Source organism: Echinops telfairi, unplaced genomic scaffold (assembly GCF_000313985.2).
Source record: "Echinops telfairi isolate 266 unplaced genomic scaffold, ASM31398v2 ScPeMD7_62;HRSCAF=233, whole genome shotgun sequence".
NCBI lineage: Eukaryota > Metazoa > Chordata > Mammalia > Afrosoricida > Tenrecidae > Echinops > Echinops telfairi.
In genome coordinates, this window is record NW_022103960.1 from 110,057 (window position 1) to 119,390 (window position 9,334).

The 9,334-nt window shown below is 42.3% G+C and overlaps 1 long non-coding RNA gene across 1 annotated transcript; it reads left to right on the plus strand.

Moving 5' to 3' along the window:
• Nucleotides 1-138: 138 nt before the first annotated feature.
• Nucleotides 139-9,113, plus strand: LOC123521794. Its single transcript, XR_006680137.1, has 3 exons — nucleotides 139-285; nucleotides 7,648-7,771; nucleotides 7,879-9,113. It is a non-coding gene; the product is annotated as an uncharacterized LOC123521794 (long non-coding RNA).
• Nucleotides 9,114-9,334: the final 221 nt, after the last annotated feature.

A 9,334-nucleotide genomic window follows, 5' to 3' on the forward strand; every position in this document is an offset into this window, starting at 1 on the left:
AAACATTTGCCTGACAAACAAGAACAAGGATGGGGGCGCTATTTTGAGCAATAGTACATTCCGGCTTCACAGTGTACAAAAGCTTGCTGGAAAATAAACTCGGGGCTGCAGTCCTCCTGGCCACAGCTTTTTTGTGTCTGTCTTTTCTCAGTCTTCACCCCCTCAATCGAGTCCCCGTTGCTCTGCCGGCGGGCTCCCGCAGGTGGCGACCAACGTGGAAGCTCGAAAACACGGGAACAGGTAGAGGAAAACTGCCCGGTGAACAAAGACGCGTCGAATAAAAAGGTAAAGAAGTTCAGGCAGGGAGGTATCGTCGGGAGTAAAACATGGGACATGGAAACAGCAAAGAGCTGTTTATACAAGTGATAAAAAGTATGCTTCGTTCTAGAGGCGTTAAGGTTAGTAATGGAAATAGCAAACAGATTTTTGTATATATGCTTCAAGATATGTTAAAAGCCAGAGGAACAAAAGTAAGCTACCAAAGATTAGAGACATTTTTAGATTTTGTAGTTAAAGTATGTCCTTGGTTCCCTGAGGGTGGGACTGTAAATACTGAAACTTGGCTGAAAGTAGGGGAAAGACTAAAAGATGCAGGTAATGGACCGAGCAAGGTCCCCATAGATACGTTTTGCCTATGGAATTTAATTAGGGATAGCTTGGATCCTAGGCAAGAGGGATTTTTGGAGGTAATAACTCAACCTGTGTGAAGCAGGGAAAACCGGAAGGGTGCGCCTCTGTAGAAGAGGGACTTTCAGTGAAAGAAAAAAAAAAAAAGAAAAGAAAAATGGGAAATTCCCGTCCATGGACCGCGAACACCAAGTGTTGATAAAAGGACTTCTCCATTCTACAGGGTTGGAGGTTAAAGATAAATTATTGGGAGAATTATTTGCACATATACAACATTGTTATTGGTTTTACAGTCAAGAAAAGGTTAAATTGAATTCGTGAGCATGGCAACAAGTAGCAAAAACATTATGCACTGCTCATCAATGGAGACAGACTAAGTTTAAAGCTATGGTTTTTGTGTACAGTAGTGCTATTACTCAAGCTTTACAGTTAGTAGAGACAGACTCAGAGAAAGCTGAAGAAAAAGATAAAGAAGAGAGAGAAAATGGAATCCAAAGGGAGGAAGAGGAGTATGCAGAATTAGCAAAGAAAGAATCAGATGTTGTGATAGAAGGAAATGATGTTCAAGAGATTATAAAATTGCTAAAACAAATGCTTATATGTCATTCTGCTAACAGCCCTTTAGCTGCTCCATTTACCGGAGATATTTTCACTTTCGCACAGCCAAAACATGGGGAGGAGCCGCCTCCCGATCCAGGAATAATAGCTTTTCTCATATCAGAGCTTGTGCAGGGATTGGCGGAACTGCATAACAAGCTGAGTTGTTTGCAGGGTCTATAGCTGGTGCTGTGGTTGGTGGAAAGCACTCTGTCTGCTAAAATCAGTGACAGGCGCTGGAGGACTCTGCAACCCTATCTCCTTTTCCTAAGCCTAAAAGAAAGTGTTCCCCTCCAGAACCAATAGTTTATAGAACCATAGAAGGAGAGATTTTACAATGGGGTCGAGGGTTTGCTCTTATCTCCACAGATTCTGGAGCTGAGTGGTTGTCAACGCGACTTCTGAAACGGAGAGATGGCTAAGAAGTCCCGCACTCAGAAGTTTCTGCAAGAGTTTAAAAATGTTCCCTTTTCCTTTTGCTGAAGAAGAAGACAGGATTATTAATAATTATAGCTTGGGGGAGAGGGGATTCCCTATTTTCCCAAGATATGGTTCTCATTGTTTATCTTATTCACATGAGGTTTGGGGAGTGAGATATAATCATTCTTCTTTTGCAGTAACTACGGTTCTTATTTCTGCAAGAGGCTTTAGTAATATCTCTGAGACCACTTGTACCCTGTGTTATCTATTTGCCCACTCCCTAATGTTGATCCCGGAATGCAATAATTGGTATGGACTCATTGTCAAGGAGAACAGCCTAAGATATTGTTAAATCGTACAGACTTTAAGATAGTAGATTGGAGCTCTCATGGAGACTTTATTAATAAATTTTCAAAAATACCTTTAATATGGCACATGCATAATGGTTCTTTGAAAGGAACTGGCAACGAAACTGATATTTGGCATGATGGGGGATTAACCCCTCCTATGCCACATTTGTTGGGAGATACAAACTCTCAAGGTCATTTATGGAAATTATTAGCATCTGGGGAGCCAATGAAAACCTGGGTTGGCAATATGTCTATCAATATTTCTAATACTGTTGCGCCTATTAGTGTAAATCTTCATATTAATGCTACTCAGTATATTCAAGCTTGTGTGAAAATTCCTTTTGTTATTTTATCAGGAGTTTTACTTGGAATTCTAGTACAGGGGTTTTGACTTGTTCTTAAAATTGTACTTTACAACAATGTGTAAATTTTACCTGGTGGAAAACTTTTAACCAACCCAAGACAGTTTGTATCTTGTTAAAGCACATCCTGAGATTTGGTTACTTGTCAATTTAACTCAACCCTGGAGTGAATTTGTGGGAGTAATGCAGATCGACAATGCCTTGACTGAATTGACCCATCTAACAAAGAGAATGATTGGACTGATAATAGCCACAGTGATTGGACTTGTAGCTGTAACATCTATTGCAGCAAGAAATACAAACAGCAGACTTTGTTTGAGGGTGGCATAAAGATTAACATCAACATGACCTTGATGTTCAAATAGCTGAAGACATCGCCAACTTACAACACACAGTGTTGTGGATGGGAGATCAGATATCTGTGTTAGCTCCTCGAGTTATGCTTCGATGTGATTGGAACACTTCTTATTTTTGTATTACTCCTATTCCATATAACATTAGTAAGGGTTGGAAAAAGATTAGAAATGTATTAATTGGACATAAATATGTATCTTTAGAAATTCAGTTATTGGAATATCAAATTGGTGAACTTTCAGTAGACAATTACCCAAACTTACTGGTAATGAAATTTTTCAGGGAATTGCTAAGAGACTGTCTTCTATTAACCCTTTGGAACAAGCAAAGTTTTATTATCTTTAACCATTGGTAGTGTTATTCTATTAACCATTAAGGTTATGGTTGAATTATTGGCCTTAAGTACAAAGTTACATGAAGTACACCTGCGGACTTCGCCCCCTCCCCAAGTGGGGGTATAAGGCAGAGGCTGGTTAGTCAGAGACGGGTAAGATTGAGTCCGAGTCCCTCAACCTAAGACCGGTCAGAGTCGCCTGGAGGACTGTGGCTGATGACAGGTAAGCGTGATTTCGTCACTTGACATCCTAAGACAGGCACAGTCATTTGCTGACGTTTTGAATAAAAACATCTTCAGTAAATAAAAAAAGGAGGAGATGGTGGGAGCTGCTCTGAAAGCAGAAGTCTGTTCGTTCAAATGTGGACGTGCAGACACAGCTCTCTCACGGACCTGGACGTGCAGACACAGCTCTCTCAAGGTCAGATTGTCTCTCTCACGGTCAGATTGACTTTTGTGCTTTAATGTTATTGAAAACATCAGGTGCTTAGCCTTGGGAAAAATATTTGCCTGACAAACAAGAACAAGGATGGGGGCGCTATTTTGAGCAATAGTACATTCCCGCTTAACAGTGTATAAAAGCTTGCTGGAAAATAAACTCGGGGCTGCAGTCTTGAATTGTAGTCCTCCTGACCCCAGCTTTTTGGTGTCTGTCTTTTCTCAGTCCTCACCTCCTCAATTGAGTCCCCGTTGCTTTGCCGGCGGGCTCTGGCATTCTCACCAATGCATTTTTATTTGTTTGTTTACTGTTTGTTGTGAATCTGATGCCTGTTGCCCGGTCTCCATGCCAACTCATGATCACACTGGCTGGTGTTCTTCCATGTGGGCTTGTTGCTTCATTGTTGGATGGCCCCTTGTTTACTTCAAGCCTTTAAGACCAAAGACACTATATATTTTCATATCAGGGCACCATCTTCTGTCTTCACATCTCCTTATGCACCCATTTTGTCTTCAGTGATCATGGGTGTGTGTGTGTGGGGGGGCATCACAGAATGACAATTTGTTAGAACAAAGTGTTCTTGTATTGAGAGAAGGTATAAGCCAAGGTCCGTCTGCAGTCTCAGTGTATCACCTCATAAATGTATGTACATAGGCCAATAGCTCTATTGTATGGATTAATGTATTTACATAAGGCCACACCTTTGTGAATATCCCTATCTATGCCTTTGCTTCCTAGAGCTGGCCTGTGTTTCCTCCTGCCCATCATCACCTTCCCCTTCTTCCACTTCTTAGTGCTTCCTCTCCATTCACTTGGCGTTGCTCTAATACTCACAGGATCTCTACCCTCTCCTAGATGTTGGTTTCAATTCCCTAGTTGTTCCCCTGTCCGTGACGCTGTCCACTCACCACAGCCTTCTCCCCAACTCCTTCTTCCCCCTATACCTTCTGGGACCATTGGCCCCATTGCCTTCTCCCTGAGCTTCCCTCCCATGTTCAACCCATACAAGTAGGCAAATCAGCAATGTCCTAGTCTGAACAATAAGAAAACATACCGTTGAAAACAGAAAAGGAGAGAGAACAAGATGAGAAAAAAAAAAGAGAGAGACGGAAACCCTACATAGGCCCAGGTCTGTTTGCTGGCCCCCATGAGTCCCTGCCCCCTGGTCCTCAGGGAGATCTGGGGGCTGCCCCTCCTAGCATGAAGACCATTCTTGGGACTCCTCGGGGGCTCTGTGGATAGGCTTTAATCCAATTGCTGATCTGTTATGCTCCATTCCCACACTGTCCTCCGGCTGTGTGTCCCCATTATTGTCCCATGTCACCATATACTCCAGTTAGGCGACAACCTGTCTTGAGTTGTGGATAGTCCCATAGTCCTCTCTGTGCCTTAGCAGCTCCATGCAGGGACCTCATCCTCTGGGCTTGGTGTGCCCATATGGAGTCTGGGCTGACTGCCCTTTTCTCTTTGTCCTTCTTGGTTTGCTTCCGTGTGGGCATGGTAAGTCGGTTCCACCTGAAGGTCTAGTGTCATTCTCAGTGGCATGCACTTCCAGGGCAGGGGTCAGGCTGGCTCTGCTTGAGGCCGGCCCTTAGTCCAGTCTTTTCATGCATTCCTCCATGTGTTATGTTGCCCTCCTGGTCTGGTGTGCCGTGGTGGGGTCTGTATGCACTCTCCAATTCTGTGGAGACACAACCAATACTCTCCCCCTGGGTGGGGTAGTGCCCTGTTCCCCCAATGTCATCATCTCAGTTTTTCCCCACCCCCATTCTCCCTCCTCCTTCCTCCTTTCCCCTTCTTTATGTTGAATTCACATGTACCTCCCTGGGTGTGGTCTGACCTCCACCCCACTTCCCATGCCTCCACCGGTATATTGTGAGATAAATGTATTTTCTTCTGTTCCTACTGTGCTGATTGTACTTACCTCAGGGGACTCGTGCTATACTTGTCCTTTTGAGATCGGCTTACCATCATTCCTTCCAACTCATCCCATGAAACGACGTTTCATGTTATCGTCCGTGCTTTTCACTGCTGCATAGTACTCCATTGTGTGTATGTACCAGTATACCAATCCACTGTTCTATCGATGGAAATTTAGAATGTTTCCAACTCTTCACGATTGTGAATTGTGCCGCAATAAGCATTGGAGCACAGACAACTGCTCGTGTTTTATTTCTTAGATCAATTTCCATTTACTTTAAGTTTTGCCAGATTGTTTTCCAAAGTGGCTGTACAAATAAATCTACATGAGACCAGCAGCGGAGGAGAGTTCCTATTTCACCATATCCCTCCAACATATATTGCTCTCTGATTTGGGCTAACCACAGGGTGTTAGATGATATCTTATGTTGTTGTACTTTGCATTTCTCTTATGGCTAAGGAATGGGAACTCTTTCTCATGTGTTTATTGGCCATAGGGGTCTCCTCCCGAGTGAAATGTCTTTGCAGTTCTTTTGCCCACTAGATGAATTCTTCAACTACTTCCCAAAGAAGAGACAAGATATGGGAATAATTGTATAACCATGTAACTCACTACAAAATCTCTATTTATTAATATATCATTAATTCGTTGTTAGTACCAAAGGATTTTAAAGAATACTTTAAATTAAAGTGATCTCATGTTTAACTGACTAGAATTATTTCATAGTGATTTCTTGGCTGTAAACTTTTTTCCTTTTCATTACTGGGACTGGGTGCATGGGGTCAACATTGGTCAGAATCAATTTAAGGGAGATATATTTGTATTTGTCTGACGCAAATAGATTCTGAACTATTAACTGATTTTAAAATGTAATTTACCAACTGCTCAAACAGAAAAAATATTTACTGAAAATACAGGAAAAATATTAAAAACTAGAACAAATTAATATGTATCTTAAGGGAGATCAAATGATAGGGTGCTACATTTTAATCTAACTGTATCTGCAATAATCCAGTTTTTAATTGAGGTTATTATCTGGTTTATTTTGTTATTCTTACTAGTTTTTTCCCTGTATTTGTTGCTGTGGTTTGTTTGTCTTTTAATGTTTTTCTGTATATAAAATCCAGGATAGTTAAATCTATAGAGGCACACCTGGATTAATGGTTCCTTGAGGGTATGGCAGGGGAGTATGGAGTTAAATGGGGAGCTAATAACAATGAGTATGATAATGAATAAAATGTTCTAAAACTGATGGTGGTGATGATTGGACAGCTCTTCTTGATGTGATTGAACTATTGACTTGCATGATTTGTGAATAATATGAAAATTAAAACTGTTCATAAAACAGAAAAGAACAAGAAAACCCCACGAAGAACAATAACAAAAAGAGTATTTACTGAATGTGGTTGAAATTTTGCTATTTGAGATGCACAACAAACAAAATTTTTAAAAACCACAACCCTTGATTCTGTCGCTGTCAAGTTGACTCTGACTCTTGGCCGTCCCATGTGACAGGAGAACTGGGACCAGTAGGGCTTCATTGACTCGAATGTTTTTAGAAGAAGATTGGCCACATTTTGTGGTGCTGCTTGGTGGGTTCAGATAACCAAACGTTGTTAGTAGTTTAGCACAACCCACCCGCTACCCCCTGGGACGTCTGTGTACAGAAACAGGACAGGACATAATCTGGTGACCTAGAATTTGGATGACTTGCACACACAATTGAAAGTGGCTTTACTCATTTGGGGTTTTTCTTTCCCACCACAGGAAAGCATACTATTTGACTTGCATCAACAGGACGGATCCTCATATCGAGTTGATTTCCCTGTGTGCATCCATGATGGAAAATTTCCAAAAATGGATTTTGAGGAATTTAAAGCAATGTTGAGGATCCCTGGGGTGAAAAAGTAAAGCACTTGATGGCTGCCTGAAAGGATCTCTGTTGGAACCTATAGGAGCTATAAGAGAAGAGGGCTGTCAACTTGCTCTGTAAAGCTTACAGTTTTGGAATCCAAATGGGCAACTGGACTTTGTCTTATAGGGCCATTGAGTCCGGATCACTAGGGTCATTACCAGTCTGGAAGACTAGGACCATTACGAGTTAAGATCCCTTGAGAACAACAAGATGTTATTCAATGTCACTTAATAACAACAAAACAATGCTAGTTAATATTATTACATTATATGATATGATTCCGTTATACAATATTATTAAACTATTATTAATAATTCTTTTCTTTCAGACTCCCCGACCTGTGTGTAGCAAGAGCTGTGGCCTGGGATTCATGAACATTCCTCAGGAAGGGCAGCCTGTCTGCTGCTTTGATTGCATTTTGGGTCCAGAATAAAGAATAGCTAATCAAACAGGTATGGACTGACAAAATCCCACAATCAATTTCTCTAAATACTTATGAGCCTTTAAGAGGCCCTGGGTAGCACAGTTAATCACGCAACTATACTCTCAACCCACACAGAGGTGCCTCCGACAAAGACCTGTTGATCTGCTTCCAAGAGATCAAAGACACAGAAGACCACAGGGAGCACAGTCCTGCTCTGCGTTTCTGCCGATTCCAGGAGTCGAGTCGAGTCAAATGCATCAAACAGCTATTTTGACAAGTCACACAACTTTTCATGGAAAGATGATATGTGGGTTTTTAAAAATCAGAGTTGTCAGGTAGATATAGAGAAGAGACAATTAAAACCAATAAAACCGTATACCTGACCATCCTGAGATTTGAAAGAGGTCACCCTTTCCTCTGTTTCATGTTCCCTCTCACTTTTCCCCCTAGATAGTGGTCAACTTTGGGAGTGCACCCAAAGTCAGTACCCCAACACTGAGAGGAATCGCTGTCTACCCAAAAGTGTGACCTCCCTGGATTATCAAGACCCACTGGGGATGGCTCTGGCCTGCACAGCTCTGTGCTTCCCTGTCATCACTGCCCTGGTTTTGTGGGTCTATGTGAAATACAGAGACTCTCCCATGGTTAAGGCCAAGAACCGCACCCTCAGTCACGTCCTCCTCCTCTACCTCCTAATCTGCTTCCTCCGCTCCTTACTCTTCATCAGTCTTCCAAACACAGTCACCTGCGTCCTCAGCAATATCTCCTTTGCAGTCGTATTCACTGTGGCTGTTTCCACCACTTTTGGCCAAAACCATCACTGTGATTCTGGCTTGCAAGGTCATGAGACCTGGAGGAATTATGAGGCAGTTGCTGGTGCCTGGGGTTGTAAACCTGGTGGTTCCCTTTTGTTCCCTTCTCCAATTGATTATTTGTGGGATCTGGCTGGGAACAGCGGCCCCTTTCACTGCCATAAGCACATACTCTGAACCCAGGATAATCACCATTGAGTGCAACAAGGGCTCTGTCACTGCCTTCTATTGTGTCCTGGGATTCCTGGGCTTCTTGGCCCTGGGGACATTTTTCTTGGCTTACCAAGCCAGAAGCCTGCCTGACACCTTCAATGAGGCCAAGGTCCTGACCTTCAGCATGCTGGTGTTCTGCAGTGACTGGGTGAACTTCCTCCCTGTCTACCACAGCACCCAGGGGAAGGTCATGGTGGCTGTGGAGAACTTCTCCATCTTGGCCTCCAGTGTGGGGCTTCGAGGCTGCATCTTTGCCCCAAAGTGCTATATTATCTTACGACATCCAGATGGGAACACATCAAAAGGGTTAAAGAATAAAACATCTACGAGGGACAATGATCAGAATCTCTTTTGCTTGTTGTTCTCATATATTTCATGAGAAAGAATTAATGTAAGCCTGAAAAATAAACTACCACATTCTCACAGCTAGATTTTAAGTAACTACTGCATGCATTGCATGTCTTGAATTTTGTTTTTTCATTGTTACGTGCTTTGGTGAGAGAAAAATGAGGCTTTCTTTTGCCATAAAGAGTTAAAGTCTTAGAAACCCACAGAGGCGATTCTAC